Below are 15210 nucleotides of genomic sequence, written 5' to 3' on the forward strand. Positions count from 1 at the left end.
AATAAATGTGCATTGCTTGTTGAACTGTTTCCCGCTTTGCTTCATCTCCTTCCTTTTATTGAATCTCCATCTTACATCACGTAAGGGATTGATAGTGGGTTTAAAACGCCCGGGAAATAATCTGAACCGTCGAGGTCGACGATAACTCCACTCGGTTATCTCTGCAGCACGGAACGAGCCGCTTAAGCGGTTCGTGTCCGGAGTCGACCTGTGGCGTGGTAAAACTCCTCGGTACGCTACTCGCGCGAGTACTTAGGCAAATCGACCATTCGGCGATCGGACCCTATTTCGCGCGGGTAGAATGCGGACTGAGTTGTGGTGAGGTTAAACCCCCACCCGTGACTGGCTCCGGGCGGTAGTTCCCGAGGGTCACGACTGAATTGTCCGTTCCGATGGGCGAGGCGGCCGCTTTTGGCGACACGCGGTTCGCATGCCTTCGCAACAATATATATATATATATATATATATATATATATATATATATATATATATATATATATATATATATATATATATATATATATATATATATATATATATATATATATATATATATATCAGGGTTCCCACTTATTTTGAGATGTCTTTTTTTAAGGACTTTTTAAGGACTTTTAAGGGCTAAAATAACCCCTTTTTAAAGGAGCACATCCTAGAAATTCCAGGGGTAAATTGAGGTGAGTCACCGAGAAATTTACAAAGATAGTAAGTTTACAAAATATCTATTTTAATAATGAACATACAGAACACAGCAGGAGCTTATTCAGTCAACAAGGCACAACGCACCACACAGCCAATTGGCAAATTCACTTCACAGTGACTGTAGAATCAGCCAGGAGCAGTCACAAGTTTCCAGATGGCAGCACTCTCAATGTTAATGTGTTGTTATGTTAAAATGTTATTGTAGGTACTGCCACCTGCAAAGTTGCAGCAGCTCCTGACTGCTTCTACACTACAGAACAGTACATTTTGTAAGCTACATGTCATTGTAATATCCAATTAGGACATAGCAGGCAAGGATTTAGCCTTCTCAATTTCTCTTTCTGGAACTTTGAGTTCCCCCCGTTTTTGCTTGGCAGAGTGCCTGAGAGCATTTGATTTTACCAGAAGACTGTGGCTCGTTTTTCCACCTTTTGCCTCAGCCTCGTCTGCATATTTTTCTGACAATGTGGTCAGACCTTCTATGTCAGTTTCCAAAACCTTTCTCTTTTTCAAACCATCCACTTCATCTTCAACCACTTTTCATTTTCTTTGGATGGCTTCTTGCCCTTTCTTTCTTTTCTCTTCAAGATATTGATGGTATTTATGTCGAGAACTGGAGGCTGAGGATAGCAGTTCCTTTGTGATTTCAACTTTGAGCATTCCACCTACCAGTACAAAATAATCAATAATCTGCCTCAGTGCCACAAGCATGCCTTCACCCATGTTGTCCTTCTCCATCTGTCTGTTGAGGGAAAAACCCCTCTCAACAGACGCCTGACCATGGGAAACTCGCAACACTTTACGAACTACCCCCCACAACTTCTCAAACTTCTTGTTTTTACCCACACATTCATAGAGTAATACATCTACAATGTCATCTTCAACTTTGAAGTCCTTTAACCTGGACTTCAGTTCACACCCTCCTACATCCTGCAGTAATTCTTTGTAACTCACAACCAACATATCTGCATTATCACCATCAACTCGGTTCAGAGTCACCAAATTTTCCAACAGGCATTTGAATTTGGACTTTGAGTGTTCTTGATTAGTCACCATCAACCTGGGATTCCGAGAAACCATATTTCTGGCTAAACTATACTTAAGAGGAGACCTTTCAAAGATTTTGTTGACACATTTCACCACAAATAGCCTACATTTTTCTTTGAACTGAAACACCTGGCGTTCACTAATGGCCTTGGTTCTCAGGAGTAACGTCAGTTCACTTTCAGTCTTGAAACAACTAACTAACATAAACACAAACAATCCAAGTAAAACCCTGCAATAAAGTAGTATTGTTGTGGGCCAGAGGTCGGTGGCAAGGAGCGACCGCGAGGTGGAGCAGTAGAGCCATCTCCCACGGAACACCCGGAATTTAGGTCGTGACTCTCAGACAACTCCGAAAGTCATGGGTCACTTAAGGACCGTGATCGCCAATTCTCTGATGGCGTGGGGTAGGATTAATAGCCAAATTTCAATATACCTAAGTACCCACGTCCTCAAATTACCAGGGAAGTCACACCCTCAACGGGACTCTGTCGAACCGGGTCGCTCTAGCGACCTCGGTCCGGTGTAACCGAGCGGAATTGCCAAAGTCCGTCGGACCCAATGACAACTTACGGCACCGACGGCCTCACTATTTCTCAAGCACGAACCGTGCTGGGTCAATGGTAGAAAACACGGGCAACGAACTAGAACATTTAACAATTGGGGGTTTATTTATAATGGGGCAATAATCGGGAAGGGAGACACAGAGCAGAGTTATGACCGAATAAGCAATGCAAATAATGTACAATAAAAATAAAATACTTAAACAATTCTACCTAACAGATTGGTGACACACACGCACACGCACACGCACACACACGCACACACACGAAGTGGACCCCATGCCTGTGCATCTCGACCAATATCCATGTTCCCATTTAGACCCCAATCCATCTCATTGCAGTTCAAACATATCGACCGTTTCTGCAACGACTACCTTTACCTGGGAGAGCATTCCATATACCCCCCCCCACTCCCGACCCATCTACAGGCCTAAACTCCCATCCGGGTGCTTCACAAGCCTGGAGATTCGTCAACGTGTTTACCGTCCCCTCGGATGGACGTTAAACTGGGAATCCCGTCTCTGCCGACATGAGTTGGTGGATGTTAACGCTCCCACGGTGTCCTTCGTTCTGCAGAGGGAATGCGTGGTACACGACCATGAGGAGGCTTGTTATTGATGAGAAAACTACGGTAAATACCTGAAGACGCTTCATTTAATACAAGGACTTTTTTATTATTCAAGACGCATAGAATTGCCAACAGTAAAACTTTTCATGAAAGCAACGAATTGTAAACTTATAAAAAAAAAATTCTACAATAAATGTCCGTGACAAGAATATACGAGAAAGATACGAACCAATTGATTTCGAGAGCGCGCTGTAAAAAAAAAAAAAAAAAAAATCGAACGCGGAGAACGCTGAGGTAAAACAGACGTTTAGACCACGCCCCCATTCCCCGAGACCACGCCCCATTCCCCGAAATGCTGCGTAAAAGCATAATCAGCTGAAGCGCAACCACTTGTGTGGTAAACACATCGAAACTATGGAAAACACGAAGTGAAAAACATTAAAGGAAATAAATCGATATATTAAAGGCGTGTCACGTGACCGCAAACGAATATTTATTTATATATATTTATATAACACCAAGCTGCCTCCCAGAATCTTTACGTTTCCCTCTGAGATCTTAAGCGACAACGAGCGCATCTCTCGCAAGATTTGAACAACGCACGATGGCGGAAACACACAAGATCCCCCAACACGCTCATTAATATACATCGATCGAAATAATACAGCACTACTGTAGTCCATTTTATATTTGGCCAACCGAGAAATTCTTACGAGTACAAGGTAATTTTGCTGCATCACATTGGTATGGACGCTCCGGCAACTCCGGGGAACTCAGCCTTTGGGCATTTATACAAGGATTCAGACACACGTGGAGGCCAATTCAGCCCGTCAAAATAGACATCAACACGACGACTCTAATTTATCAACACGACGACACTAATTTATCAACGCGACGACACTAATTTACCAACGCGACGACACTAATTTATCAACGCGACGACACTAATTTACCAACGCGACCACACTAATTTACCAACGCGACGACACTAATTTACCAACGCGACGACACTAATTTACCAACGCGACGACACTAATTTACCAACGCGACGACGCTAATTTACCAACACGACGACACTAATTTACCAACACGACACTAATTTACCAACGCGATGACACTAATTTACCAACGCGACGACACTAATTCACCAACGCGACGACACTAATTTACCAACGCGACGACACTAATTTACCAACGCGACGACACTAATTTACCAACGCGACGACACTAATTTACCAACGCGACGACACTAATTTACCAACGCGATGACACTAATTTACCAACGCGACGACACTAATTTACCAACACGACGACACTAATTTACCAACACGACACTAATTTACCAACGCGATGACACTAATTTACCAACGCGACGACACTAATTTACCAACGCGACGACACTAATTTACCAACGCGACGACGCTAATTTACCAACACGACGACACTAATTTACCAACACGACACTAATTTACCAACACGACGACACTAATTTACCAACGCGACGACACTAATTTACCAACGCGACGACACTACTTTACCAACGCGACGACACTAATTTACCAACGCGACGACACTAATTTACCAACGCGACGACACTAATTTACCAAAACGACGACACTAATTTACCAACACGACGACACTAATTTACCAACACGACGACACTAATTTACCAACACGACGACACTAATTTACCAACACGACGACACTAATTTACCAACGTGACGACACTAATTAACCAACGCGACGATGCTAATTTACCAACGCGACGACGCTAATTTACCAACGCGACGACGCTAATTTACCAACGCGACGACACTAATTTACCAACGCGACGACGCTAATTTACCAACGCGACGACGCTAATTTACCAACGCGACGACGCTAATTTACCAACGCGACGACGCTAATTTACCAACGCGACGACGCTAATTTATCAACGCGACGACGCTAATTTATCAACGTGACGACGCTAATTTATCAACGTGACGCGAATTTATCAACACGACTACACTAATTTATCAACGCGATGACACTAATTTACCAACACGACGACGCTAATTTGTCAACACGACGACACGAATTTACCAACACGCCGACACCAATTTACCAACGCGACGACACTAATTTATCAACACGCCGACGCTAATTTATCAACACGACGACTCTAATTTATCAACACGACGACACGAATTTACCAACACGACGACACGAATTTATCAACACGCCGACACTAATTTACCAACGCGACGACACTAATTTACCAACACGACGACACTAATTTACCAACACGACGACACTAATTTACCAACACGACGACACTAATTTACCAACACGACGACACTAATTTACCAACACGACGACACTAATTTACCAACACGACGACACTAATTTACCAACACGACGACACTAATTTACCAACGCGACGACACTAATTTATCAACGGGACGACACTAATTTATCAACGGGACGACACTAATTTATCAACACGACGACACTAATTTATCAACTCGACGACACTAATTTACCAACAAGACGACACTAATTTATCAACGCGACGACACTAATTTATCAACACGACGACACTAATTTATCAACTCGACGACACTAATTTATCAACGCGACGACACTAATTTATCAACACGACAACACTAATTTATCAAGGCGACAACACTAATTTATCAAGGCGACGACACTAATTTATCAAGGCGACGACACCAATTTATCAACACGAGATCCAAAGAAGAAAATACAACATTTATTATTATTTTTTAATCGTGTTTTTGTGGGTTTGTGTTGGTATTTACTAAAAAATGAATATATATATATATATATATATATATATATATATATATATATATATATATATATATATATATATATATATATATATATATATATATATATATATATATATATATATATATATATATATATATACATACATACATATATATTGTTGTGGTTACCAAATTCGCAAACCACCATTCAGGTCCCTTAGGTGAGGTATCTCGGTAAGTATATGTGTAGTTAGGCCCAAACCCGTTGTCTAGTGGGAATACATGTCATTCATGCGTGCTGCGACTCTTCAGGATAGCCGTTTTTCTTTTACTATCTTTATTTTGGACCAACCGCCATTGTTACCACCACCCACCACAACATCAACCACCCACCGCGGCGCCGCTTCACGTCACACCTCGCAACCGTCGCATCGCCACCGTTCTTGCGCCGCTTGTGGGTACCGGTGTTGGACTCGTGCAGGGCGCGCGCCGAACAGCGTGTACAAAACCACGGATTTTCCGCTTCAAAAACGGATCAAAAACGACACACGCCCACTTTTGTTCCGTCCAATCGGTGAGTGAGGGGCGATTTGGCCCCGCCTCCAGGGCGTTGGAGGGCGATCGCTATATGCAAATTTATGGATCAAAATGCATTCACGCCCACTTTTTCTCGGGCCAATGGGGAGCGAGGTGAAAGGTCGAAGGCAGGGGGTCAAAGATGAGAGAGCGAAGCCACGGGGCTTATATAAGCGACCGCGTTCGTCAGTAGAGCTGAGTTAAGACTTCGCAGTCGGTGGAGTTGGGAAGAAGAAGCAAGAAGGAGTTGGTCGTCGTCGTGTGCGTTGGAGTCGGAGCGAAGAGGACGGAGCTGTGGAGAGGCGGCGAAGGCAGACGAGGGGGTGCTCGCGTCGTGCCGGGAGCTGCACACCAGAGAGGCCGACGGCGCGACATGGCCGAGGTGGAGACGCTCGTCGCGGGACTCGAGGCAGAGTAGAAATCCTCCTTTCCCCCGAGCATCAGCAACCCCCTCCTGTTTCCCCCCCGCGCTGAGATAGTGCGACCAAGGGGGCCCCTTTCCCACCCCCTACCAGACACTGTCCGCGAGGCCCGCGGAGTTGAGGCACCATCGCCGCTCCGCGTCTCATCACCAGACGGGTAGGCCCGACCCGGTCTCGGCCTCAGGCCCGCCTCATCCTTGAGGGTTCTCTTTTCTTTTTCTTGGTTTTGGATATGTGTTGTCGGCGCCGTCTGTGAAGTAAAATTGTATAAGTGTTGCCGTGTGCTCGCGTAATCGGTATTAGATCTGCATTGTCGCATTTGCTTTTTGTGTAAAATTGCATTGTGTTTCTTTTCCTTTTCTATGTGCTTTTGGTGGAATTGAATATGTGTGCTTTCCGTTCATCGCAAATAAATGTGCTTTGTGTTGAACTGTTTCCCGCTTCGCTTCGTCATTTCTTTCATTGAATCCTCATCTTGCTTCACGTAAAGGGTTGGTAGTGGGCTGAATACGCCCGATAATTAATCGAACCGTCGAGGTCGACGAATAACACCGCTCGGTTATCCCGATAGTACGGAATGGGTCGCTTAAGTGGCCCGTGTCCGAAGTCGACCTGCGGCGAGGTGCGATCGCCCGGTCTACCCTCCGTGTGGGTACTTAGGTAGGTCGAATTTGGCGAGCAACCCTATCCCACGCGGGGGCTGATTGGCTCGATCGCGGTGAGACCGAAAGGTCCACCCGTGACTGGTTCCCGGCGTTAGTCCGAGAGGGTCACGACTGGATTGTCCGTCCGGTGGGCGACGTGCCGCGATTCGAGTTACGTGGCCGTTCGCACGCCGGCGGGCGCGAATCCGTAACAATATGTATATATACATATATACATACATACTGTTGCGGTCTTCGCGCCCGCCGGCGTGCGACGGCCACGTAACTCGAATCGCGGCACGTCGCCCACCGGACGGACAATCCAGTCGTGACCCTCTCGGACTAACGCCGGGAACCAGTCACGGGTGGACCTTTCGGTCTCACCGCGATCGAGCCAATCAGCCCCCGCGTGGGATAGGGTTGCTCGCCAAATTCGAACTACCTAAGTACCCACGCGGAGGGTAGACCGGGCGATCGCACCTCGCCGCAGGTCGACTTCGGACACGGGCCACTTAAGCGACCCGTTCCGTACTATCAGAATAACCGAGCGGTGTTATCGTCGACCTCGACGGTTCGATTAATTATCGGGCGTATTCAGCCCACTACCAACCCTTTACGTGAAGCTAGATGGGGATTCAATGGAGAAAAAGACGAAGCGAAGCGGGAGAACAGTTCAACAATAAAGCACATTTATTCTCGGCACACGGGAAGCACACAAATACCATTCCACCAAATGCACACAAAAAAGAAAACACAATTCCATTTACACAAAAAGCAAACATAAAAGTGAAAACACAGTGCAGAGCTAATACCGACTACCGAGCACACGGCAACACTTATACAATTCTACTTCACAGACGGCGCCGACAACACATACCCAAAACCAAGGAAAAGAAATACCCTCAAGAATGAGGTAGGCCTGGGGCCGAGACCTGGTCGGGCCTACCCGTCTGGTGATGAGACGCGGAGCGGCGATGGCCCCGCAACCCGCGGGCCTCGTGGACAGTGCCTGGCAGGGGGTGGGAACGGGGCCCCCTTGGTCGCACTATCTCAGCGCGGGGGAAACAGGAGGGGGTTGCTGATGCTCGGGGTATAGAGGATCTTTATTATGTGCGACGAGCGTCTCCACCTCGGCCAGGTCGCGCTGCCGGCCTCCCTCGGGCGCGCAGCTCCTTGCACGACGCGAGCACCCCCTCGTCCGGTGTCGCCGCCTCTCCACAGCTCGTCCCCTCCGTTCCGACTCCAACGCACACGACGAGCAGCTCCACCGCCCGCGAAGTCTTGACTCTCTGTCCGTTCTTGTTTGCGACTCCTCGTTCTCGTTCTGCTGACTCTCTCCTTACTTGACTCTCCGACCCGTTCTTGTTTGCGACTCTCCGACCCCTCGTTCTCGTTCTGCTGACTCTTTCGCTCCGACTTTCACGACTCCTTTGACTGACGAACACCGTCCTTTTATCCCCCCGTAACTTCGCCTTTGACCCCCTCCCTTTGACCTTTCAACTCGCTCCCCATTGGCCCGAGAAAAAGTGGGCGTGAAGGCTTTTTGATCCACAAATTTGCATATATCGATCGCCCTGGGGGCGGGGCCAATTCGCCCCTCGCTCACCGATTGGACGGCAAAAAGTGGGCGTGTGTCGTTTTGGATCCGTTTTTGAAGCAGAAAATCCGTGATTTTGTACACGCTGTTCAACGTGCGCCCTACACGAGTCCAGCATCGGTGCCCATGAGTGGCGCGAGATGACGGTGATGCGATGGTGGCGAGTTGTGACGGTAAAGGTCATGGCGGTTGTGGTGAAGCGGCGTTGTGGTTGGTGGTTGTTGTTGTGGTTGTGATGGTGGCGATTGGTCCAAAATAAAGATAGTAAAAGAAAAACGGCTATCCTGAAGAGTCGCAGCACGTATAAATGACATGTATTCCCACTAGACAACGGGTTTGGGCCTAACTACACATGCACTTACCGAGATACCTCACCTAAGGGACCTGAATGGTGGTTTGCGAATCTGGTAACCACAACAATATATATATATATGCCTGGTGTTGGCGCAGTGGTTAGGGTAGCGGCTTGGGATCCAAAAGGTCCTGAGTTCAAGCCCCGTTGGGCCACTGAATTAATACACCAGGGGGTTGACTTAGCCTGTCATCCTTCCGAGGTCGGCGAAGTGAGTACCAGTGTCCTGGGCCAGTGTATACCCCGGTTAAAATAGGTGTACCAGATCCCTGTGTCACAAGAGGCGACCAGGGTTGCGTCAGGAAGGGCATCCGGTGTAAAACATGTGCCAAATCACTATGCGGATCATATGGATGATCCGCTGTGGCGACCCCTAACGGGAGCAGCCGAAAGAAGAAGAAGAAACATACATTCATTTCTAAGCCTGGTGTTGGCGCAGTGGTTAGGGCAGTGGCTTGGGACCCAAAAGGTCCTGAGTTCAAGCCCCGTTGGGCCACTGAATTAATACACCAGGGGGTTGACTCAGCCTGTCATCCTTCCGAGGTCGGCGAAGTGAGTACCAGTGTGCTGGGCCGGTGTATACCCCGGTTAAAATAGGTGTACCAGATCACAATGCGGATCATATGGATGATCCACTGTGGCGACCCCTAACAGGAGCAGCCGAAAGAAGAAGAAACATACATACATACATACATACTATAGAACATTGTACTTTACGGTACTTCCACATATCGACGGTCCCCTGTGCCAGTGCGCATGCGCAGTCTGAGCCGGAGCCAGGGATGTTATGGGCTTTTCAACCTGTTCAATACTTGTTTGATTATTGTCGTTCCACGCTAATAAAGTGGTCGAACAAATTGAACTCTGTTCTTATTTATAATCAAACAACTTGATGCAGTCGAGTAAAGATCGTTGGTGCTGAGGAGGACACGACTGGGTGAAAACGGACCACGAGAACGTCGACAGTGAGTTTGGATTTCTCGGGTACTGTACCCAATCTTCGCCCCCAGGACACTGTACACACGTGTGCATCACAGAAAATAGAACGTTTACTCCAGAATAACTGTTCCTATGTTCCTATGGTGCCTGATCGAGGGTTGTGACTATATGGCTACACACGCAGAGGCGGCAGTGGTGGCCGCCATGTTGAGTATACACGCCATTGTGCACGTCGCCGCCCCCAGGGTGGCGAGGCCTGGTCGTACTTCATAACCCGCTGGGGCGAATACAAAACAGGGACTAAGCTTGTCGGACCCGACATAGTCGCGCAGCTACTGGAGTGCTGTGAGGAGGAGCTGAGAAAGGACCTCACTCGCGCGGCGGGTAGGAGCCTCGTGGGCAGCGATGAAGAAGACGTCCTCGCCGCCATGAAGGCGTTCGCCGTCCGGACGGAGAACACGATGGTAGCTCGAGTGGCCCTGTCTAACATGCGGCAGGGACACGAGGAGCCCGTCCGGTCATTCCACGCCCGCATCAAGGGACAGGCGGACACGTGCAAGTATGAAATGAAGTGCACCAAGGCGGGGTGCGATCAGGTCAACGACTTCACGGAAGAGATATTGCGCAACGTGGTTGCCCGTGGCATCGCGGACCAAGCAATACAACTTGACCTACTCGGTAAGAAGAACCAGGACATGCCATTAAAGGACATGATAGAGTATATCGAGGCCAAAGAGTCTGGAAAACGCTCGGCATCGCGCCTGCTTGACACTCAGAGCACGGACGCGATCAGTAGTTCGTATCGGCAGGGAAGGCGACAGGACGTCCGCGCCAGAGTAGGAGCCAGGCCGGAAAAACGGAAGGCCAAGCCCGAAGGAGTATGCATCTACTGCGGCGAGGTGGGCCACGGCAAAATGCCTCAATGGCGCGCCAGACGCGCCGAGTGCCCCGGATACGGTAAAAAGTGCCGGAAGTGTGACCGCCAGAATCACCTCGACAAGGCGTGCCTGGGCGGCCGATCGGCAAGACCCCCATCTAAGGAGACCGACGGGATGTACGACGAGCAGACGGCAGCCTTCGTCGAGCTATGCACGGTCACCATGGCCAGCACAGAGGACGAAATGCGCACGCTTCCCCTCGCTCACCACCTGTACGATGATATGTGCGATAAGTGGATGAAACGCATATCCGACCCGCAGCCATACGTCAACCTCACTCTCACCAACAAGCGCGAGGATTACAAAACGCTGGGTTTTAACCTCCTGAAACACACCCGCGCGGTAACCCTACCCGCTATGGCAGACACGGGGTGCCAGAGCTGCCTGATCGGCATTAAAGTCGTCCAACAAATGGGCCTGAGTACCGAGGACCTCATACCTGTATCCATGACCATGAAGGCCGCAAACAACAGAGGAATTCGTATCCTCGGAGCCGTGGTAGTCAGATTCGCCGTTAACAGTGACGACGCTCGGAGATTGGAGACGCGCCAAATCGCGTACGTGACGGACTCTTCAGACCGCATATTCCTCTCCCGCGCGGCCTGCATGGACCTGGGAATGATCTCGGACAGATTCCCGACACTCGGAGAGGTGAATCTGACGACCTCGGAATTGTGTGACTGCCCGCGACGCGCGGAGCCGCCGACCAAGCCGACCGCACTCCCCATGCCAGCGACCGAGGCCAACAGAGAGGCACTACAGTCACATTTACTCAGGATGTATGCTCAGAGCACATTCAACACGTGCCCACACCAGCCGCTACCGAGAATGACTGGCCCGCCACTACATCTTATGCTCAGTGAGAACGCGACACCGGTTGCCCATCACACTCCCATCTCCGTGGCCATACATTGGCAAGATGAGGTAAAAGCAGGCCTCGACCAGGACGTTCGGCTCGGCGTGTTGGAGGAAGTACCCGTCGGCACGCTGGTGACATGGTGTCACCGCATGGTAATTTGCGCGAAAAAGAATGGCAAGCCGTGACGCACCGTTGACTTTCAGGCCTTGAACAAGCATGCGTTCCGCGAGACCCACCACACCCAATCCCCGTTCCACCAGGCGAGACGCGTACCTAACGGGAAGCGCAAGACAGTATTCGACGCATGGAACGGTTACCATAGCGTCCGCCTACACGAGGACGACCGCCACAAGACGACCTTCATCACTCCATGGGGGCGCTACCGGTACCTATCTGCCCCACAAGGGTATATGGCATCGGGGGACGGTTACTCACGACGATACGATGAGATCGTCGCGGACATTGGTAGCAAGACCAAGTGCGTAGATGACACGCTACTATGGTCAGACACGATTGAGGGGAGCTACTTCCAGGCGGTCCAATGGCTGGATATATGCGGCCGGAATGGAATCATCCTCAACCCGGAGAAGTTTGTCTTCAGCGCACCCACGGTGGACTTCGCGGGCTTCACCATCACCATGACCGACGTGCGACCGTGCAGCCGCTACCTGGAAGCAATCCACGATTTCCCACAACCGCGTAACATCACCGACGTCAGATCGTGGTTCGGGCTTGTCAACCAGGTGGCATACGCCTTTCGTATGGCCGAACGAATGCAGCCATTCCGGAAGCTCCTGAAAAGTGGAGAACGCTTACAGTGGTCCATGGAGTTAGAGGACATATTCCGCGAGTCGAAAGACGTGATCGTACAAGAAATCGAACACGGTGTCCGCATATTTGACAAAACTAAGCCAACATGCATCGCCACGGACTGGTCGAAGGAGGGAATCGGATTCTGGTTGCTTCAAAAGCACTGCCGATGCGTGCCAGTTAGACCATTCTGCTGCACTGATGGATGGAAAATAACCCTGGTCGGCAGCAGATTTACACACGCGGCAGAATCCAGATACGCGCCCATAGAGGGTGAGGCTCTCGCAGTCGCGGACACCTTGGACAAGGCGCGCTACTTCGTACTGGGCTGCGAGAACCTGATCATTGCGGTAGACCACAAACCACTGCTGAAACTCCTTTCGGACAGAGCACTTTACGACATACCCAACCCCCGCCTCAGGAACCTCAAGGAGAAGACCCTGCGTTATCGCTTCCGCATCATACATATCCCGGGCATGAAGAACAAGGCGGCAGATGCCATGTCGCGCAGGCCAGTTGGCACCACGCGACCTCCACTCATGAACCTTCCAGATGACAATGACACCATAGCGACCCACCTCCAACCAAGCACGCACACCGACGTCCTGTCCCTCCTACGCCAAACTGAGCCAGAGTATGACGACGACGTCGAGGAGGACAACCTGGCATGGTGTGCCGCGGGCCTCGAATCATTGCGATCAGTAACATGGGATCGCGTCAGGGAAGCCACCAGCAGCGATGGCGATATGCACATATTGGAGGGAATGACAATGAACGGCATCCCCGACTCAAAAATCGAGATGCCAGAGACAATTCGCGACTATCACTAGTACCGCGAGAACATTACATCGACAGATGGAGTGATCCTATACAAGGACCGAGTCGTCATAACACCCTCACTCCGCGGCGATGTGCTGAGCGCCCTACACGCTGCCCACCAGGGCGTATCAATGATGACCGCCCGCGCAGAATCCTCTGTATTCTGGCCAGGCATGTCGGCCGACATCAGCGCCACTCGGAAAAACTGCGAACACTGCCACCGGATGGCACCATCACAGCCTGGAGCGCCACCAACTCCACCTATTCCGGTCGTTTACCCCTTTCAGGCAGTGTGCTCGGACTTCTTTGTACACAGGGGTGCACACTACCTTGTGACAGTGGACAGATACTCGAACTGGCCGATCATCTCAAAGTCGACGGGTGGCGCCGCCGGACTCATAAACCACTTACGTCGCGCCTTCATGACGTACGGGACACCAGAAGAGCTCGCGTCGGATGGGGGACCGGAGTTCACCTCCACCGAGACCAGGTCATTCCTGCACAGATGGGGCGTACACCACCGCTTGTCATCGGTGGCCTTCCCTCACAGCAACTGTCGCGCGGAGATTGGAGTTAAGACGATGAAACGACTTATCACGGACAACACCAGCCCGCAGGGAGAACTTGACACTGACGCTGTGCAGAGAGCGATACTACAATATCGTAACACGCCTGACCCTGACACGAAGATCTCCCCGGCAATGTGTGTCTTCGGCCGCCCGATACGCGATTTCATCCCAATTATCCCCGGGAAGTACAGACCGCACGACACTTGGCATGAGACCCTGAAAGCGAGGGAGGAGGCCCTCCGCAAACGTCATATCCGCACAGCCGACACCTGGGCAGAACACACCAAACGCCTTCCGCCACTTGCTGTAGGGGACCTAGTCCGCGTACAGAACCAGACAGGATTCCACCCAAAAAATGGGACAAGACAGGCAGTATCGTGGAGGTACGCCAACACGACCAATACGTGATCAAGATCGATGGCTCGGGCAGAGTCACACTTCGGAACAGGAAATTCCTGCGCAAGTTTAGCCCAGTTCGCAATGACCAGCTGCCACCCCGGTCTATCTATGATGATCTAGCAACCCGCATCACTGTACCTGCACCCGTTGTAACACCGCAACTGCCTGACCTCGACAGCGAACCCGTGACATCTGCGACGCCAACGGGGCCCACGCCGGCACTGACGTCAGTATGCACACCCCGGCGCAAGACGACACCAGTTTCAGACACGCCAGCAGCACCAGGACGAGGAACACCGAGGCGCGCGATCCTTCAGACTCCACCATCGGCCCCTGAAACCCCGAGAGCCCCATCCCCACTGGGGCCCGATGTGACACCACCAGCACCAGCAATAGGTCAACGCCGATCCACCAGAGCGACCAGCGTGCCTGCCTGGCACAAGGACTACTCCATGGAATAGTCACACGATGGGCGATATCAACTTTTGTTCATTCATTAAACTTAATATTTTCTCAGCCTTTATCTATTAACATAATAAAGACTCGGAGGGAGATAGAGAACATTGTACTTTACGGTAATTCTACATATCGACGGTCCCCTGTGCCAGTGCGCATGCGCAGCTTGAGCTGGAGCC

The 15210-nt window shown here is 50.3% G+C and overlaps 1 protein-coding gene across 5 annotated transcripts in view; it reads right to left on the reverse strand.

The window, feature by feature from the left end:
* Nucleotides 1–9277, reverse strand: part of LOC147009734 (CD81 antigen-like) — a 145137-nt gene extending 135860 nt beyond the window's left edge. The window contains exon 1 of one of the 5 annotated variants that reach the window (XM_085860886.1): nt 8637–9277. The gene's annotated coding sequence lies outside the window, so the exon portion shown is untranslated. Of the gene's footprint in view, nt 1–2789; nt 3051–3103; nt 3148–6067; nt 6205–8636 lie in introns of those variants that run through there. The other 4 variants (XM_085860888.1, XM_085860885.1, XM_085860884.1 and 1 more) reach the window with 4 other exon arrangements.
* Nucleotides 9278–15210: the final 5933 nt, after the last annotated feature.

Source organism: Eptatretus burgeri, chromosome 17 (assembly GCF_056783735.1).
Source record: "Eptatretus burgeri isolate ZD-2024b chromosome 17, Ebu_testis_v1, whole genome shotgun sequence".
NCBI classification, from domain to species: Eukaryota; Metazoa; Chordata; class Myxini; order Myxiniformes; family Myxinidae; genus Eptatretus; species Eptatretus burgeri.